Raw genomic sequence first — 20,598 nt, 5'->3', positions numbered from 1 at the left:
AAAAAGAGAGAAAAGAAAAAAACAGAAACAAAGTCTTTGTAAATAGGGAGGGGTGGAGGAGTTGGGGGGGGATGGGGAAAAATAAGAACCAAGATACATCATGTAAAGGTACAAGATCCCAATGATGAATGTAACTGTATTGTATACCTAACATATACCAATAAACTTAATAAAGAAATTTTACTTATGAATACATAAAAATGTCTGCAGTTGTTTTAAAACTATCAAAGTTACATTTTCTTCTTGAACAATAATGAGTTCTTCTGTGCATAAAATACTAAGTATATCTTTAAATGTTCTTTTGATTAATAAAATAAGCCTGACCCTGTTCTAAGAACAACTGGGATGACTGTAAACTTGGTTCCCTTTTATTCACCTAACATCACCATATGCACAAATTGATTTGCTGTTCATTCAAGTTATACCAATAAATACATAAATAAGACCTACTTGTTAGTCTTCCACAGTCTGTCTCACCTCAGACAAAAACTTGGTAGCTCAGTGCTCCGTTTCTTATAAAAGTAATTCAGTAGTGATGAAGCCATGGTGAGTAGACCAACCATTTATTATTTCCATGTAATTCCATTTTCACATTCATTGCCCTGTAATTGTTTTTCTTTTCCCTAATTCCTCTTTCACCATAATCCTTTCTCTACACAGAAGCAAGATTGACCACCCAAATACTTAAAAAGGATCATTACACTTCCCTATCTAAACTCTAAAGACTTTCCCATGTATTTAGAATAAAATATACAATAAGTTACATGATCCAGCTTTTTTCTACAGTCTATACACTTATTTCCAGCTCAGCATTTGCCATTCCTTCTGCCTGTAATGTTCTGTGTAGAGATTTATCTCATTGCTAGATCTTTCTTGTTAGTCAAAATCCAACTCAGTGTTTACCATCCCCAAGACTTCAGTAGCAGTATCACATGTCCAGCGGTTAGTTTGTCTATGTAACATCACCTAGTTTTATTTTCTGCTGAAATTACTAATTGTTGGTTTCTAGACTTGATGTTTGTCACCATTACTCTCACCTCACGCTAGATTATACATTCCACTAAAGTAGAAGCTTACTCATAACTCTATCTCTTCATTGTGGATTCTCCCTGTCACTGAGTTAATTCTCAATACTGCTTGTGAAATTTATCCATAAATATAACCAGCTTGATAAATAATACTGTGAACATAGGTCCTCACTCAAGATTAGCACTTATCACACATTCACATTTTTAATAAGATACTTTCTAATGTAATTACATATTTTGTTATATGACCCCTGCATTGGTTATCTATGGTTGAGTAAAAAATTACTCCAAAAATAGCAGTTTAAAGCAGAAAATATTTATGATTGTGTGGTGTCTGTGGTCAGGAAACGGGCAATGGCTTAGCTGGATCGGTAAGGCTGTAGCTGAGGCACTGGCTAGAGTAGAAATCATCTCAAGACTCTAAAGGGGAAGGATGTGTTCCTAAGCTCATTTCCAGTTGTTGGAAGGATTCAGCTTTTCACAAGAAGTTCACTGAAGGTCTCAGGCCTTTGCTATCTGTTGGCAGAGGCTTTCCTCAGTTTCTTCTCATAGAGCAGCTCCTAACATAGAATTTTGCTTAACCAGTGAGAGAAAGTGAGAAAGAACAGCAACACAAAAATCAGCATCATTTTTGTAGCTTAATCTTGGAAAAGGCATTCTTTTACTTTTGTGATATTCTTTTGTTAAATGTGAGTCACTAAGTTCAATTCACCTTAAAGGGAAGGGTATTCCCCTGAAAACTGGGAGGCAAGAATTAGTGGAAACTATTTTACAGACTGCCTATCTGAACCATATACAGTGGACCCTCAAGTTACAACTGGCCTGACATATGAACAACTTGGGTTAATTAGGTTAATGGAAGGTTCATCTGCCTCTGGTTATCTATTGTTTGTACCCAGGTAAACATCTAAATCTCAGCTGTATTGACTTACAACCAACTTGAGTTACAACCATCCCTGAGGAACCTATGGAGTTCATAAGTCAAGGATCCACTGTACTTCCATATTTATAAAAGTTGTTTGTCCCCTGTCTTTCACTCTTATATATCTTCCTGGAATTTTCTCCTCTTGAATGCCAAAGTTCTGTTTGCCATGTTCACTTTCTATCATGTAGTCCTGAGAAATTGTCAACAGTTTTGAGTAGAAAGTTTCAGTGTAAGGTACATAGAAATCTATGGCAATATCAGCTCATGAAGACTGCAATCAAATGTGGATAACAGAACTGTATGGATCAACAACTGGCTGTTATTAGAAGATATTTACTCATTCCTTCAAGAAATAGTTATTTGAATAACTGCACTAGACACTGTTCTTGATGCTGAAATACATTAATGTACAAAGCCAAAAAACACTTGCTTTTATGAACTTTTAAATCTGACAGTGTAGAGGCAAAAATAAATGAAATATAGACTGTATTATACAGTAATAAGTGCTGAGGAGAAAGAAAGAGAACACACTGGATTGGACTTGGAGGAAGGTGACCTTTTAGGCAAGGTGGAGAAGGACGAGCCCATTGACAAGGTATCCTTCCATCAATGATCGAATGACCAGCAACTATCTATGGGAAATTATCCAAGCACAGATACAAAGGTACCGAGGAGACATCATGACTGGTGTATTCAAGGAAATGAAAAGATTGGTATGTCTTTATTAAGTCAATAAATGAGAGTATAAAAGGAAATTTGGTTTGAAAGGGTGGCCAGATCATGCAAGAGCTGGCAGGCCACTGAAAGAACTTTGACTTTTCCTAAGTGATGTGAGGAACCTTTTAGAATAGGAATAATTATGATCTATCATAATATTTTAACAGTATTATGTTGGCTGCCATGTTCAGAATACACTAAAGAGGCTTGATCAGAAAGAAGTAGACAGACCAATCAGGTGACTATTGCAATTAGGCAGGAAGAATTGCTGGCTGTAACAATGACAGTGATACCGTATAAAGACAGTAGAGGTAGATGAGAAGTAGTCAAATCCTGATATATGTGAGAAATCAAGAATAATTCCAAGAGATTTTGCTTGAACCAACAAAAACATGAAGTTTCCACAAACTGATATGAAAAATGAGTCCATCTGAAGAGTATGTCTGGAGGAAAAATATCAATTGTAAACATATTAATGCTGAAAAGCCTACTAGGCATATGAAGGAGATGAGAAGCAAGCAATTCTCTAGAATTAACAAAGAGGTTCAGTCTACAGATATACATTTGAAAATATTAACAACTAGAAGCTATTTAAAGCAATGACACTGGATGAGCTTACCTAGAGAACATGGTACCTAGAAAAGACAAGAAGTAAAAATAAAAACATCAAAGTAAAATGTAAGATTTTTTTAATAAGCTATGTTCTCAAATTAGATCCAAGGACTATGAATATAAAGAGATTTGCCTTTTGAATAAACAGTGGAACATTCCCATGGTATGTTCCTGTTCTTTGAGGATTCCTCTAATCAAGACTAACATGAATCAGATCAGATTTTCTTCCTGCTTTCAAACAGGCAAGCCTCAAGGTAAGTTCTACTCTACAACTGGATTTCAAGAAAACCTATTATTTTCTTTCCCCAGGACAGTCCACCTACTTCCTTTTTGTCACTGGTTCTCAAGCATCAGTGTGCTTAGTAATTCACAGAACAGCATGGAATTTGCTACCTCCAGAGAGTTTCATTTGATAGATATGGCTGAAGCCCCCTAATTGATCTTGATGAGGGTGCTCCATTTTGAGAAGTCTAAATCTATAAAGCTAGATCACCATAAAAAGTAATGAATATTATATTATGCTAGAAAAATAAATTTAGATACACAGAGTTGTTACTAACCTTAATTTTCTGATAATAAAGTGTTCACTATCTAAAGGCTGTCATCAATTTGAAGCTTACAATTTTACATAAAGTTAATAACCAGTATTTGACCTTCCAGTGCTCTCTTTCTTTGCCACAGCAATGTGGAGGAGGTCTCATGTTAATCTGGTGGAGATGGAAGGCCAAAGCACCCAGTATCTGGCCATCTTATGGCCGACTTTTAACATTAGATTATTGGAACAACCAATGAATCACAAATGAAATTTAAAAATAAATCAGACACTTTCTATAATTAAACGATAATGTCAGTATCACATGTCAGAACTTAACGGGACTCAATGAAATCAGTCCTACGAGGGAAATTTGTAGCAGTGAACTCCCACATCTTAAAAACAGAATGAGCTCAAATAAATAACCTAATATTGAACCTCAAGCTTCTAGATAAAGAAGAGCAAGTCAAGCCCAAAACTTGTACAATGGGAGAAATTATAAAGATTAAAGCAGAAATTAATTCATTGAGACTAAGAAAATAATACAAAGAATCAAAGAACCACTGAGTTGTTTCCTTGAAAAATTAAATAAAATTGATAAACCCTTAGTCAATCTTATCAAAAACAAGAAAGAATGACTCAAATCCATGCAATTAGGAATGAAAAAGGTGAAATCACAATGAATAAAGTCAACACTCTAAAATCAATAGCATTCCTGTACACAAATAACAAACTCAGTGAGAGAGAAATTAGGGAAACCATAACTTTCATAATAGCATAAAAAATGAAAAACTTAGGAATCAATCTAACCAAGGAAGTAAAAGAACTTTACATTGAAAACGACAGTACTCTGAAAAATGAGACTGAAGAAGATATCAGAAAATGTAAAAATATCCCTTGTTCTTGGGTAGGAAGAACTAATACAGTAAAAATGGCCACACTTCCAAAATTGTTATACAGATTTAATGCAATCTCAATCAAAATACCAATAGCATGCCTCAGAGATTTAGAGAAAAGAATCTTAAAATTCAATTGGAACCAGAAAAGAATTAGAATAGCGAAAACAATTCTGGGCAACACAGGTAAGGCAGGGGGCATCACAATCCCTGACTTGAAATTATACTATAAAGCTACAGTGATAAAAACAGCATGGTATTGGGCCAAAAAAAAAGACCTAAGGATTAATGGAACAAACTGGAAAATGCAAAAACAACTCCAAACATACTCAACTATCTTATCTTTGATGAAGGGGCCAAACACCTTCACTAGAAGAAAGATAACCTCTTTAACAAATAGTGCTGGAAAAACTGGCTTTCCACATATCAAAGACTAAAACTACACCTATGTGTCTCTCCTTGCACTAAACTAAAATTGAAATAGATCAAAGTTCTAAATGTTAAAACAGAAACACTAAACATGCTGGAAGATAGAATAGGTAGAACTCTTGAAGACATAGGTGTAGACAAAGACTTTATGAACAAAACTCCAATCACACAGGAAATATCTCAAAGAATCAACTGGGATCTCATCTTATTAAAGAGCTTTTGCACAGCAAAAGAAACCACCAACAAAGTGAAGAGACAACCCACAATGTGGGGAAAAACTTTTTATCAGCTGTTCCTCAAACAAAAGACTAATATATAAAATACATAGAGAACTCAAAAAAAACCAGACTTCTCAAATTTAAAGACCCAATCCAAAATAGGCATCTGAAATAAAGACACTTTTCAAATGAATAAATAGAAATGGTAAATAAGTATATGAAAAAATGTTGAACATCACTGGTCATCTGAGAGATGCAAATTAAAACAGCACTGAGATTTCATCTCACTCCAGAAAGAATGGCTGTCATCAAGAAATTAATTAATAACAAATGCTTGTGGGGCTGAGGGGAAAAGGAACCCTTCTTCACTGTTGGTAGGGGTGTACCCTAGCACAGCCACTGTAGAAATCAGTGTGAAGATTCATCAGAAAATAAAACTAGAGGTCCCATTTGACCCAGCTATTCCCCTTCTTGGTGTCTTCCCAAAAGAATTAAAAGCATGATACCACAGTAATATATATACTCCCATGTTCATAGCAACACAATTTGTAATAGCTAAATCTTAGAAACATCCCAAATGCATGAATGGATAATGAATGGATAAAGAAGATGTGGGGGTTTTTATACAATGGAGTACTACTCTGCCATAAAGAAGGATAAACTTGAGACATTTCTAACTAAATGGATGCACCTCAAGACCATACGCTTAAGTGAAATAAATTGGACACACGTATTCAAATATCACATGGTTTCTCTGATGTGAGAAACCAAAAGTGTAAATAAGGACAAAACTGTATAACAGATATTGTAGAATAGGAAGAAAATGTTTAAATGGTAAGGAGAACTAGGAAGGGGGGAGAAGGAAAGGAAAGAAAAGAAAAAAAGAGAATAGAAAGAAAAAATGGAAACAAAGCTTTTATAAATAAGGAGGGGAAGAGGGATTGAAGGGAGGGGAGAGAAAGGGGAAGAAAGAAGAATCGAGATATATCATGTACAGGTACAAATTCCATATGATGAATGTTATCATTATGTATATCTAAAATGTACCAATAAAATTAATTTTAACTAAAGAAAAAATAATTGCTAATATTTTATGAGAGTAAGTGGGCCACAAAGGCAAAAATGCCTAGAGCACATGAATGTCATAATGCAACCTTATAATTCCCTAAAATATATGATCCCAGGAATTCAAGATTTCCCCAAATTTATTTGTGTATATCTCTTATACAGGTTTCTCAGAGAAGTAGGGTGATGAAGATATGAAAACATATATGTAGTGAAATGCATACTGGAACAAGAATCAGAAGATTTGGATTATGTTAATCTCGGCTATAACTAACCATGCTTCATTGAGTTAGCCATGCAACATTTCTGGTTTCCAGGAGATTAAGTAACAAAATGAAAGCATTCAATTTGATGTCTCAACTGTGCCTTCCAGATTAAAGGTCATATGATTTCATACTTTCAATATTCTTAAATGGTTTCCTATTTGTTTTCAAGTGTATACATATAGGTTATAACATCAGTTCCAAGGGAAAAAGTACTATTCTGGAATAGAAGAAATAAGACTTTCAGTCCTCCTCTTATGCTGAAGCTCAAACCTAGGACCTTGTGCATGCTAAACACCTCCTCTACTACTGAGCTATGCCCCCAGTCCTAACCCTACTTTTGACCTTAAATTACTTTGACCCACAAGAAAATCTACCAAATATTTCTCTCACAAATAAGAAAAATACCAATGTGAGAATATTCCTGTCTTTAATATATTTTCTACTCAGGAAGATGGAAATTAAACTGAGTTGTCTCTCCCTCTAATCAGGGCATGAGCTGTGGTGGAGGAGCTGACCAAGACAAAAAGGCAAATATGCCTCCCAGGCCTTAAGTTGGGTGGCTCCTTGGCTTATTGTGCAACCAACATATCTTTTTTTCCCCATTGATACATGTTTGCAGTACGTAATGATTACATTACTAGTAGGGAGTTGGTACATGTACATAACACAACTTAATTCTTTTATTCATCCCTTTCCCCTTCCCTCTATCCCCCTTCCCTCCATCTCTTGGTCCCCTTCTCTTTTACAAAAGTGCTGTCTCTCTATTTCCTATTATCTACCTTTCATTTTGCTCTTTATATTTTGAGCTTCTCATATAAGAGAAACTAGGCAATATTTAAGCTGATTTATTTCACTTAACGTTATGGTCTCAAGGTACAATCACACATCTTCTTTATTTTTTTATTAGTGCATATTAGTTATACAAAATGGTGTGTTTCATTTGGGCATATTCATGCACGCTTAGAATAAACTTTGATCATTTTACCCCCCATTACCCTCTTCCTATCCCATTCCTAAGGATGCACTTCTCTAATAGTTTCCCTCCTACTTCAGTGGTATCTCTTTTTATTTTTAATTATTTTTAGAGCAACAGTACTGTTTGATTTTTTTATATCTGTGCATATTTGTAATACACAATAGTGGTGCTTGGCTGGAGGAATTGGTATACATACATATAATATATCTTGATCCTTTTCAATCTCCTTACCTTCCTCTCCCTTTTCTCCCCCTTATCTGTTCCCTTCCCCTTCTCTGCATTCTGCCTTACCTAGGTCATCCTTTCTGTCTCTGTCAGCATTACTGCTGCTGCTGCCCTCTGGATTTCTCTCTGTCTTGTCTCCCAAGTCCTGAGAGGGTTTTCAAGGCAAATATTTCAGACTACAGGCCCCAGGTCTCAACAACAGGAGAACTGTTCAGCCAGGCTGGTACTATGGGTAGTGATGTCTGTGCTGGGCACCTAGCAACTGGTGCCCCCATGGGCTTCTTTCTCTGGAGGGCTATGTACTTTTTAGCCCACGGCATACTCTCCAAACCTGTGCTGCAAAGCAGTGCCAGAGTCAAGGAGTGGTTCACTTCTTATTCTAGCCACCCCCATCTCTTTATCTCTTTTCCATCTCTTTATCTCTTTTCCATCTCTTTCAAGCAGTATTCCAGTTACTGGTCTCCCCACCATCCCATGGAGCCACTTGTGTATTCACCCAGGTAAATGAATGCCACAGAGCAATCTGTGAGTTCTATTGACAGTCTAGTGTGCCATGAAGGATGAATACACATATTAAGGTTCCACATATGAGAAAAACATGACATATTTGACTTTCTGAGTCTGACATATTTTGCTTAATATGATGATCTCCAGTTCTACCCATTTTCCAGCAAATGAGCTGATTTCATTCTTCTTTATGGATGAAAAGTATTATATATATACTTCATTTTTATCCATTCATCTGTTGACAGGCACCTATGCTATTCCCATAGCTTAGCTATTGCCAATACAACTCTTTGATATTCAGTTATTTGTTATTTATAGGATAACAGAAAAGTGATGCCTTATGGATGGTTGTATCCATGAGTCTAAAATTCAGGTTGGGAGGCCAAGTATGGTGTCTTATATTTGGGAAATTTTAGGATAATGGAGGAAATTGGAAATATTGAAGCAGAACAATTAACCCTAGAGAACAATAAAGTGAAAGAGGAAGTGAGCTGAGCATTCAACTATGGGGAGTATCAAACCTAAAGGCTAGTCATAGGGACATGAACTCAAAAAAGGGGATACAAAAATGCAGTTAGAGAAGAATAAGGAGAATTAGAAGAGGATATTGTAGAACTAGATTAGATGATATTATATAGGAAATAGAATGAAAGTTGTAAAACAAAAAAGGAAAATAGGCATCCATACTCATTGTAAATGAGATTATGAATCATCACAAATTTCCTGTAAGTCAATTTAACATTGTGTGGCAATCCCTAAAAAGATTTATATCTCTGGATCCAATAAACCCTTGCAATAATTTTTTCAAAACAATAATTCCAAGGAAATTGTCAAAGGTTTATGTTCAAGGACATACCACTTTTATTTATAATAGGGAAGATAAAATGGGTCAAATATCCAATAGTAGAGAAATGGCTAAATTAATGACAATTCATCAATTTTATAGACTATCATGAAGCAATTATAAGAATCTTCAAAAAATATTTAAAGATTTGGGAACTTATGATACAACATTATACTTAAAAAGGCAGGTAAAAGCTACTGTACAGAATTTTTGCTTACAAAAATCTATGTTTATACTTACCTATATATTGATATATATGCATATATTTCAAAATGCTAATAGTGATTATAATCAATTAATTTTATTATAGATAATGTAGTTCTTCTTCGTACTTTTCTATATTTCCCAAATATTCCGTAATGAACAAGTACTGCTTTTATAATCATAAAAAGTTATTACATTTTAAATGGAAAAGCAATTAGTTGTGTCAAAAACAGATAATTTTCTTTATAAAAGACAAGTATTAGGTCATGATTCTAGGGCAAGTTGTTTTAGGAGAGGAATTCAGAAAACAGATTTCAAAGCTCCAAGAGTAAAAGTGAAATAAAAAAGCTAAAAGACTCAGTTTTGCTGTGTTTTCAATAGATCTGAACATGGATAGACAGAAGCTGTATGGCAGTTGAGTGAGATACAAAACTAAGGTACTTTTAAAATGAAAAGATCTTTAAGTGTTTATGACTGACTGAGAGGAGAATCCAATAAAGAGGCTGAGGAAGAGATGACTGACAGAGCAAGGACAGGGCAGATATAGAGGGAAATTGAGTTGAGCCAGAAGCATGAATTGACCCTGAGCTTGGAAGGGACATTGAAGACTTCTGGAGAGAAGGAAAGAAAGTAAAAACCAATGAATATAGGCATGTTTACAGAGGAACTGAGTGAAACCTCCTTAATGACCTCAATTTTTCCACCGATGTAAAGGCAAGGTCATCTGCTGAGAATGAAATCAGCAGCTATTTGAAGAAAGAGGGACTTGAGGTAAGTTGTGAAATTTTGGAACAGTAATTGAGGGTAATGAAAGAGAGACCTATACCAGATAAAATGACTGGAATAGTGTATTGGGTGCCCAACAAAATTTGGAAACCACACATGTGTACGGAACTAGTGTACATGAATAGTTTAAAATATCACTAACAGAATAAAGCTACCAGGTTGTAAAAAGGACAAAAGATAGGAAGTTGTGGTCAGAAAGTAGGAAGCTGATGTGGAACAATTTCTAAAGCACAACAGGATGCAGGATATGGGTTTATGAGTAGGCAACTGAAAGAATTGAAAGGCCATTAAAGTTGGAAAAAAAATACCTGCAGAAATATTAACATTTCCTAGAATTGGGCCAGGAAAGAAAGACTGGGAGAGCCTTTTCAATAAGGGAATGGATATCCAGGGGACAGGTGAGTTGATAAGATTAGAAGGAACTGAGGGTGGAATTCAAACTACTGAATTTCCAAGAAGAATGAAATTTTACAAGATGCAGGGAAAATGCCCTGCAGCAACATTGGTAATGCATTCCAATGCTAACTCAGCTCTCAGAGTCACAGCCTCCACTAAAATGAACTGAAAGGAAGAAAGGCGGAGGCTGGGGAAGGAACTAGTAAGCGTTAACTCCAAGAAGAGGGAGAGCTTTCTTCCAAATAATTTCAGATGAATAGGAATTTGTAAATAATGGGATGAAGTTACCAATAAGACCCACAGTTCCATGAGGTTAGTAGTAGAGGAAACAGGAAGAAAACAAAATGGAAGAAGGTAAGAGATAGTATTAGTCAGAAATTAACCGAGGAGGAGTTCATAATTGCAAAGAACTAGCCTCAGATGCCCTAAATATCACATAGCTATAGAGCCAGAACAGGGTGACTCCAACACAATATTTGCCTCATAAAGGTGATGAGGGGGCCGGGGATTTAGCTCAGTGGTTCCGCTCTGCCGCCTGCCTCGCAAGGGCAAGGATTGGAGTTCGATCCCCGGTACAAAAAAAAAAAAAGTGATGAGAAAGGCCAAGAATGCACATATTCAAAAAACTATAATAAAACATGGAGAATGACTTCATTTTTCCTCATTGTATTAAAATTTCTGTTATTCTAATATTGGGTTTCCATTTTATAATAGCTATACAAGCATATAAATTATTTTATAAACCTCAAACTTGTGTTCGGAATTAATCTTGTGTCATATTTATTCAATATATAATCAAGAAAATGAGTTTTGAAGAGCTGAATTTAAATTGTTGTTTTAATTTAATTTGCTTTATTTCCTAATGGAAGGAGATCAATATTTGTTATTTGAGATATTTAACTTAGAAAGAAATAGTCATGTAGAAACAGAAAGAAGAAAATAATTTATTGAGAATTATGATGGTCATTTGTTATTTTTATGGCCAATATCTGAACCCGGTTTCTTTGTTTGGAGAGGACCTGTATTATGCATCAGTTTTCTCAGCTTCTTCATATCTCTGGCCTCAACAAGTAACCTAGGACTGATTCTAAGCTGTGGACACACGAGATCTTCAATCAGAAGCCACCAAGGCAAAGAAGCCAGGACAGAGGCATTTCTTTCTGGTAGTAGTATTCAGTGGAATGTAGTGTTATAAGAATTCAATATTGGATATGTAAATTACCATGTATGGTATATACCAAAACTGCAGTTTTGACTTCCTGATACTAGTTCTGCAGTGTGATATTGATGATGTCTCACCCTATGCAGACTTCTTCTCTCTTCATCTTTTTCTGAGGCAATCTTCATATCCGCCTGACTTAATTACTTCTCTCATTGCTAAGACAAAATACCTGACACTCACAAGTTAAAGGAAGAAAGGTTTAATTTACCTCACAGTTTATAGAGGTTTCAGTCCACAGTCAAATGGCTCAAAGGCAGAACAGAATAGCAGAGGGCTATGGCAGAGGAGAAACAGTTCTTGGCGTCAGGTAGGAAACATCAAGACTTCCTTCTTCTTTCCCTTATCCCATCCAAGCTACAAGCCTATTGGTTTGTGCCACCCACACCCAGAGTGGATCTGTCCTCTTCAATAAATGCATCATCAACACACAGAACTATATAAACCAATCAGTAACCTGATCCAGCACCACACACCCATAAGCCAATCACTCCCTAAAGCCCCACCTACAAGTATATGAGGCTTTGATGGGACATCTAGATATAAACCATAATACCTCCTAACGATTCTATGACTGTTATGGTTAAGATCTAAAATGTCCATCAAAAGTCTCATGTTTGGAGGTAGAGCTTGGTTGGAAGAGGCAGGTCTCTGCTTCCTGGCCACTGTGCAGCAAACAGTTTTCTTCTGCCATGCCATTCTGCCTTGCCATTTTCCCATGGTATTTCTGCCTTGGACCCAGAAGACTATGGACTAAATCTGCTGAAACTGAGAAACAAAATAAACCCCTCCTCCTTTAAGTTGCAGGTGTTAGATATTTCGTCCCAGCAATGGGGAGGTGACTAATAACAGAAAATTTATGACTTTCTAAATGGTCCTTGAATAAATTTCTTTTTCCTTAAAACAATCACAGTTGGTTGCTGGCCCTGTAAACCCTGGTTGAAAATTTTAGACAAATTATAATAGTTAATGTCAAGTATTGAATACTCTGAACATGAGCATACTCAACGACCCAGCAATTCTTCTTCTGAGTATAAAAACAAGAGAAAATACATACATCTCCTACAATGTTTAGGACTGCATTATCATAGATAAAAAATTAAAACCATTCCACATGTACATAAGTATTTGTTCACTGTGTAAAATAAATGTATAAATCATGGCAAATTCTTACATCAGATTATTATACAGCAATGAAAATTAAGAACTACCATTTCAACAATATGGATGTATTGCTCAAACTTAATGTTAAACAAAAGAAACTAGACAACAAAAATAGGTAAACATTAATTCCATTTAAATAAAATCCAGAAACTTATATGATTATGTTATTATGCTACAATTCAAAGTCATGTTATTTTTGGAGAAAGCACATTAGTAACTAGAAAGGGGCACATAGGGGAGGTTTTAGGTTGCTGGTAATGTTCTGTAACTTTATCTGCAAGGTGATTGTGTGTGTTTTCTTATTGGCACTTCAAAAATCACTCCTAATTGGTGATGCTTTTGATTCTACTTATCCATAAAAATATACATCAAATGAAAGAAACTGAAGCTCGGAGAAATTAAATAACTGCTCAGCAACATTTATGGCTTGTGGCTAGATGTCCCTCCAAGGCCTCATGTGCTCATAGGTGGGGCTTTTCAGAGCTGGCTGGATCTGGGGCATGTGATACTGGGATTAAGGGTGTGTGGTACTACATTAGTCTGCTGATTAGAAGTAGTATAGTTCTGGGTGTGGGTGGCACCAATCAATAGGCTTATAAACTGGATAGAATAAAAGGGAGAGACGGAAGGCAGGCTTGATGCTGGCTCCTGTCTACACTGCCATGAACTGTTCTTCCTCTGTCATGCCCTTCTGCCATGCCATCCTGCCTTGGAGCCAGATGACTATGAACTAAAACCTCAACAAACTATGAGATGAAATAAACTTTTCTTCTTTTAACTTGTGGATGTTGGGTATTTTGTCTCAGTGATAGCTTAACATATACATATACATACATGTTAAGCTATTAGACAGTCTGCCTGACTCTCAATTCTGAACTCATAATTATCACAAGAAGCTTGTGCTAATTACCAGCATTGTTGAGTTAGGCCTCTTGACCAAATCATAAAGCTTATCAGTAGGTGATACATCTACAATCTGTGCACACTCAGCTTCAATATGCTTTCAATTCACCACTCAGTTCTCCTAAGAGTAGGAAATTGATGATACTGTTAATATACAAAGAGCACATATAAAAACTCATACTGGTGTGGAATAATATTCATGATAGGCTAATATAAAGTCAAACAAATAGGGTAAAAAGTACTAGATATGGTATGCTACCATTTCTGTAAAAGTTAAAAACCTTTCTCTGTGATTATTTATAAAGGTGTGTTTGTGTATTTTCTCTAATAATGTTATGGCTGGTATCTAGATGTCCCCCCAAAGCCTCAGGAGGTCATAGGTGGGGCTTTTCAGAGGTGGCTGGATGTAGAGTATGTGATGCTGGGATTAAGGACGTGATGCTGAGACTGATTAATGGTGCAAGCTAAGATTAAGGCTGTCCCACCCTGAGTGTGAGTGCTACCCTCCCTAAGACTGGGTAGCCTGGCTAGGATATAAGGGTCAGAACGAGGATCACTGCAGGTTGCTTGTCATTTGTTACTTGCTGCCTTGCTGCCTTCTGCCAGCCATGAACTGTTTCTCCTCTGAGAAGCCCCTGTGTCATGCCACCCTGCCTTGGAGCCAGCCAACTCTGAACTGAAACCTCTACAAACTGTGATAAACCTTTCCTCCTTTAGCTTTAGGTGTTGGGTATTTTGTCTCGATAACCAGAAAAGTAACTAAGACTCATAAGAATTAAATATCTCTCTAAAAGTCCCTAAGAAATGAGTAACACTTATTGCCTCTGTGGAAGGAGTAGGGTAGCTGAGGGACAAAGACAGTGCAAAGAATGTCACTATAGATTCTTTAAGGCAGGTGACAGAACCACTGACTTTTTAAATCATTTCAATTTTGAAACAAATGAATGTATTATATATTTTTAAAATGCATTTAAAATTTTAACTCTACTTACAACTACAGGTAGAACTCCACAGAAAAATATACAAGCAGAAGTTGCAGGTGAAGCACTCAGAATTTTCATAGACTCCATTTATGAATAAACTTTTGTTGAATACTTATTTTTATTGTGTTTCAGGTTCTTAGTATAACAAAAAAATAAGTCAGGTCTTAGCCACTTCTTGGTATTTTTGGAAGGTCAGTGGCATAATAGGTGACTTTGGAAAGCTAGAATCTTTTGTGTTGAAAGTGCTTCTCTCGCATGGCATATCACGAGAACATTGTTCTCTTTCTACTCTTCTTTCTCTCTGTACCTAATTAAATTTACCAACTTATTTTCTGCTTATTCCTTCCTCACTCCAGACCTCCAAAACACCAGTTATCCACAATATGAAGAGCTTCCACAGCTTTCAAGTGCTCAGCCCTAGGCTTCAAATTTTATGTGTGGGACCAAATTATGAAACATCTAGAAACTGGTCAGGAGGGCCTTAATTTGTCCATAATAGAAAAAGAATTAAGAGTTATATGAAGTACAGGAAACCTTCCCTTAGGAAAACTTCTCAACATAATTCAAAATGCAATAAGTTATAGCCTAAGTAAAATGAAGAACCCTGCTCACAAACATTTCTTATTTAGAAGGACTCTTGCCTTTATTTTCTCCTGACATTTGGTCCCCAGTCCTGTCACTGATGCAGAGTTAATCTCTTGATAATAGTTCTATTTTAGAACTCAAGAAACAGCTTTGTAAAGGTCATATGCATCATTTTGATTTTTCAAGTCATCAATTGATAGGCCAGTATATATGGAAGCAAACAATTGCCACATTTTCTAAATTAATCATCCTATTGAGCATTTAGCCATTGACTAGTTTTCAGAGAAATCTGTGTCCCAATCACTTAGGATCTCAGGTATACAGAGAATTCTCCACCTGCTTAACAGCTCTTTTTTCCATTAAAAAAATCCTGCAAATAGTCTCACTGGTTTACATAATTGAGCACATACGCATGTAAAAATATGTTTGGAGAAAGAACAATATACTCATCAGTAAAACTTGCATAAAGATATTTTTTAAATGATGCTGAATGGGAACTGAAATGCTTCAAGGACATCAGACGTAGTTGGCAACCCTATCTGAATTGATGAAGATTTCTGTGGAAAATATCTGTTGAAATGGAATAGTCATCCTGGCAGAGTCTTAAAAGCTTTTATACATTAACGTTTTGCCCATTTCATTGACTTTTTAGTATGGCTCAAAGGTATTGCTGGAAATTTAATATTTGTATCTTGTCAGAATTCACTTTTTTCAGTTTTACACTTCATAAGATTCGCATTTTTCTTTCAATATGTGATTCAAAAGATTTATTCTGTTTAACATCTTTTTGAGGTATAAGGTATATACTCTAAAGTGTACAGATATCAAATTTACAACTAAGAACAATCATACACACACCCATATACACACTCGCACATGCACACATGCATGCACATCAGGAAATCCAATACTCAAATGAAGATATAAAACATTTCTAGCACTTCAGAGGGCTCTCTTCTGACCTTGCCACTCAGAACTTCATACAAATGGAATTATAAAACATCTATTCTTTTTTGTCTGGTTTTCTTGCCTCATCATTATGCTTGTGGCAGTAATCCACACTGTTGAGTGTAGTAGTAATTCAAAAATTTTATTACAGAATAGTATTCTACTTAGTGAGTATATCACAATATATTTATTCATTTTAGTCTTGACAGACATTTAAGTTGTTTCTAATTGGAGACTGTTTTGAGTTAAACTGCTAAAAATATTCTTGTTCCTGACTGTTGCACTCATTTTCTTTGGTGTAAGCGTAAGAATGCAATTTCCAGATCATAGGAACAGCATTATGTTTAGCTTTAATAGATACTGCCAGACATTATTTCCAACATTATGTTAATTACACTCCTTTCGGCAGTGTATGACAGTTTGAGTTGTTCCACATCCTCATCAATACTGAATATTGTTAGTGTCTTTAATTTAGATGGGCCTTTAATAATACCTCATTTAGGCTTAAATTTACATTTTTCTGAGGAATAATGGTGTTCAAGATTTTTGTATGTACTTCTTTCTCATTTGCATACCCCCCCTTTTTTTAGAACATAACCCTTTTTTTAAAGTAATTAAATCGGTTACCCATTTTCTGACTTGCTGGATTCTTGATGTGTTTTGTTATATTCATAATAGAGTAGGCTTTTCTCAAAAGTATGGAAGTTAATTAGAAAAGAAAATTAACTTGAAATACATTCACTTTATGGAAAATATGCTGAATTACACCAATTTCTTTTAGAACAGATTGGTATATGTGTGTGAGAGAGAACATCAGAATGTGTACTACCTAAAAGTAATTTGTCAAAGAACTTGCCTCATCAATGATTTGTTTCTTTAACTAAAAGTCTATTTGTCCATTGTAAAAGTGAGCTGTATTCTTCACAACATTATGCTTTTTGCATTTTACTTATAGTACCTGAAGTCAAGGACATGGGACCTTAAATTGGCAATTCACAATTATTACAAGAAAATGCTTGTTACAACAAGAAAATGCTGCTACATGACTTTGTTGAAGTACACAAGAGCAAATATACATAATTTACAAAGTAAACCTTGCAAAAATGGCTCATAGTTATATTTTAAAGTAATGATAATGGCGATAACAACATGAAAGACACTTTTAATTCCTCAAAGTCCCTTTGTCTCCATAATTTTGACCATTACTGACAAGAACCTATGAGAAGGGAGAGATGGGTTTATTATTTACAATCTGAAATTGAAAACATAAGGTGCAAAAAGCTTAAGTGGTTTTGCATAAAGATATGTTTCTCTGTTTATGAGAACTGATATACACCAGTAATAAGGTATTGATCTCACAGTGAACTGTTCTCCTTTGCCACCTCAATTCTCTATTGAAACAATAGTGAATGCCTTCTCTCTACTACCTCCTCCAGTATTCACAGAACCAAATCAATGGACAATTGATCCACATATTTTCTTGGGTTAAATCCAAGCATCTCAAAATGAACACTAGATTGAATATTCTTTGGTGGCTTGTGACATCAACTGAACAACTTGAGTGAATTAACAGCTCCATGTCCCTTCTAGGGCCATCTATTATCCAATATGTCTTATTTAATTTTCAGTTTCAGGCAGGCAAATTGACCGTGTATACTTGCTTATGTCAGTAGCTAATTTTAGATCACTAATCTAATTGGAAATGGCATGCCCCTTTAGCTTGTCATGTAAAAATTCACATTTTCTGATAAATGTGATTCATTTATATTAGATTTGACTTGACAGAATGACAATGTGTAATACAGGAGGCAAGTATGGCAGAATTTCACTCTCTCCCACTCAGTCACATTCCTTATAAATGATCCAGTCAGGGCATCAGCCAACAATGGTTTCCCTTTAATATGACAAATTTTAAACTCACATCTATTCTAATGTGGGGATTTTTGGTGTTCTCTCACAAGTAGAACAATTCCTATCAGAATGGTGATGGTTTTATCCATGGTCCTACATGTGCATTCATTTATGGCAAATTGACAAAATGGTACAAGAAGTTTGTTACTGCTGTAGTGTGTCTGTGTTTGTGTCTAAATTGCTTCCTGTTGAGAATAAGCTGGAAATTGATTTTTAAGTGAAATTTAAAGACAATGGTAGGAATTATGAATTAGATGTATAGCATATGATATTCAAAAATTAGTCTGAAAAAAGTAAGAATTAGCAAAATGAGAACTGCAGCTAAAAATATAAGAACATATTTAAAAGACAAAAAAACACAACAGGTTGGGAATTCTTGCTATTAAAAGAAGTCAACTTCACTTAAAATTAATTATGAGGTTTATATAATTTATGCCCATCTCATAATTTTTACTTGAATTACTAATTCTCCAAGGAATCAGAGGTTTTTCTTGTATTTTTTCTTTCATTTGGATAGGAAAGGAATGATTTACCTGTGTAGAATTGCTCAGATTTGTCCTTTAGAATATCTATAGGCCTCAGGCCGGGGATGTCATTCTGTGGTAGAGCACTAGCTTAGCATGCATGATAACCTGGTTTCCATATGCCTCATATCTGTTTCCTCTCCATGACCAGATTTATTAATAGACATTTCTGTTCTTTCTCAAAGTGATTTTGTTCAGGTTTTGTCCTATTTACCTATGGAATCTGCTTTGACAAAGTTAACCAATGAGCTACAATAAAGCTACCTGTAGCATCTCTCACTACCAAACAATTAATCTTCCTTTGTTGGCTTTTCTTTCTTTCCTGAAACATAAATATTACTGTCTCCAAGGACTACTGGTCACTTCTTTTCTCATTGTACATGTTGTTTCTGGATTACTTTATTTTCAGGTTGACTTCAACTATCATCCATATGCTACCCGACTTCCTCATTCAATCTCTGGCCAAGAGCTCTTTCTGTAAATGTAATGCATCTATTTCTAACCTTTATATTTATGTTCATTCTTATATATCTTACTTCCTATCTGGATATAGTGTAGCACTATGAATTCAGTATATTTCCAAGTGAGCTAATTATTTCTGCCAACTTATTATACTTCTTATAATCTACTGAATTAGATAGCATCACTCAAATCCATAAAGAAAAAACAACTGAGAATAATCCTTGACTCCATGTTTTGCTTTTATTCTAATATCTAATTCATTGCCCTTATCTTCCTCTCCAGTCATTCTTTTTCACACCTATTGCCCATTTATATGACTCTTATCAGACTGTCCTAACTGGTCTCCCTCTATTCACTTTTTTTCTATTTCTATATCCCTTCCTTTGATAAAGATATGATACATTATATTTAGTGTCAATCAGGCTTCCAGCATGAGACAGAGGGCACAATCAAATGAATGGAATGAAGGGATTCCTTACAGAACGTGCAGAGGGCTAAAGGAGCTAATAAAGGATGGACCCTATAATAGCACAAAGCTATTTCCATCTCTAGACCTACAAAAGCTAGGAGAGACCTGGAGCTAAGGAAGAGTGGTAGCCTAATAGACATGTTATAATTTTTATCACATAGGGGTCTAACTACTGTTAAAAACTCTCTCTCTCTCTCTCCCTCTCCTCCTTCCTCCCTTCCTCCTTCTCTCCTCATGCCAGTAAAAAGTTCGATCCTATCATCCATCAGTCAGACCCAAAGGAAAATCAATCAGAGAGCCAACATGACAGATCCCAAAGTTTCTACTAAGAATTAGCCTTTTCATTCCACTGCCCATCGCGCGTGCGCGCGCGCGCACACACACACACACACACACACACACACACACACACACACCCTGCAACGTAGCATTTACAATGGTGGAGAATTGATGAGGGGGTGACAGCAAGCAAAGAGTGACCAGAATATTCTCTTAACACTTACTTCCTCTGGCATAAAATGCATGTTTCCTACAAAGTCCTTTATAATATGATTCTTTCTCCACTCCATCCTCACTCAGCAACACTTGCATACTGATGAATCAAGACTCAGCTAAGCAATCATCACCTCTTCACCATTTCCATATCTATACCACTTTCCTCCAAAAACATCCTTCTGCTATAACTCCTATATCTTTAGTATCTACATTTTTAAATGTGATTTTCCATCCCTTGGAATATAATTTCTTTCAAACAGGAGCAGTATCATATTTGACTTTGATTCCCCAATTTCCACCATAGTGTCT

Source organism: Heterocephalus glaber, unplaced genomic scaffold (genome assembly GCF_053883595.1).
Source record: "Heterocephalus glaber isolate CG9 unplaced genomic scaffold, H.glaber_assembly_v1.0 deba00001547, whole genome shotgun sequence".
Lineage (NCBI taxonomy): Eukaryota > Metazoa > Chordata > Mammalia > Rodentia > Bathyergidae > Heterocephalus > Heterocephalus glaber.
Note: the sequence above shows the minus strand (reverse complement) of the source record.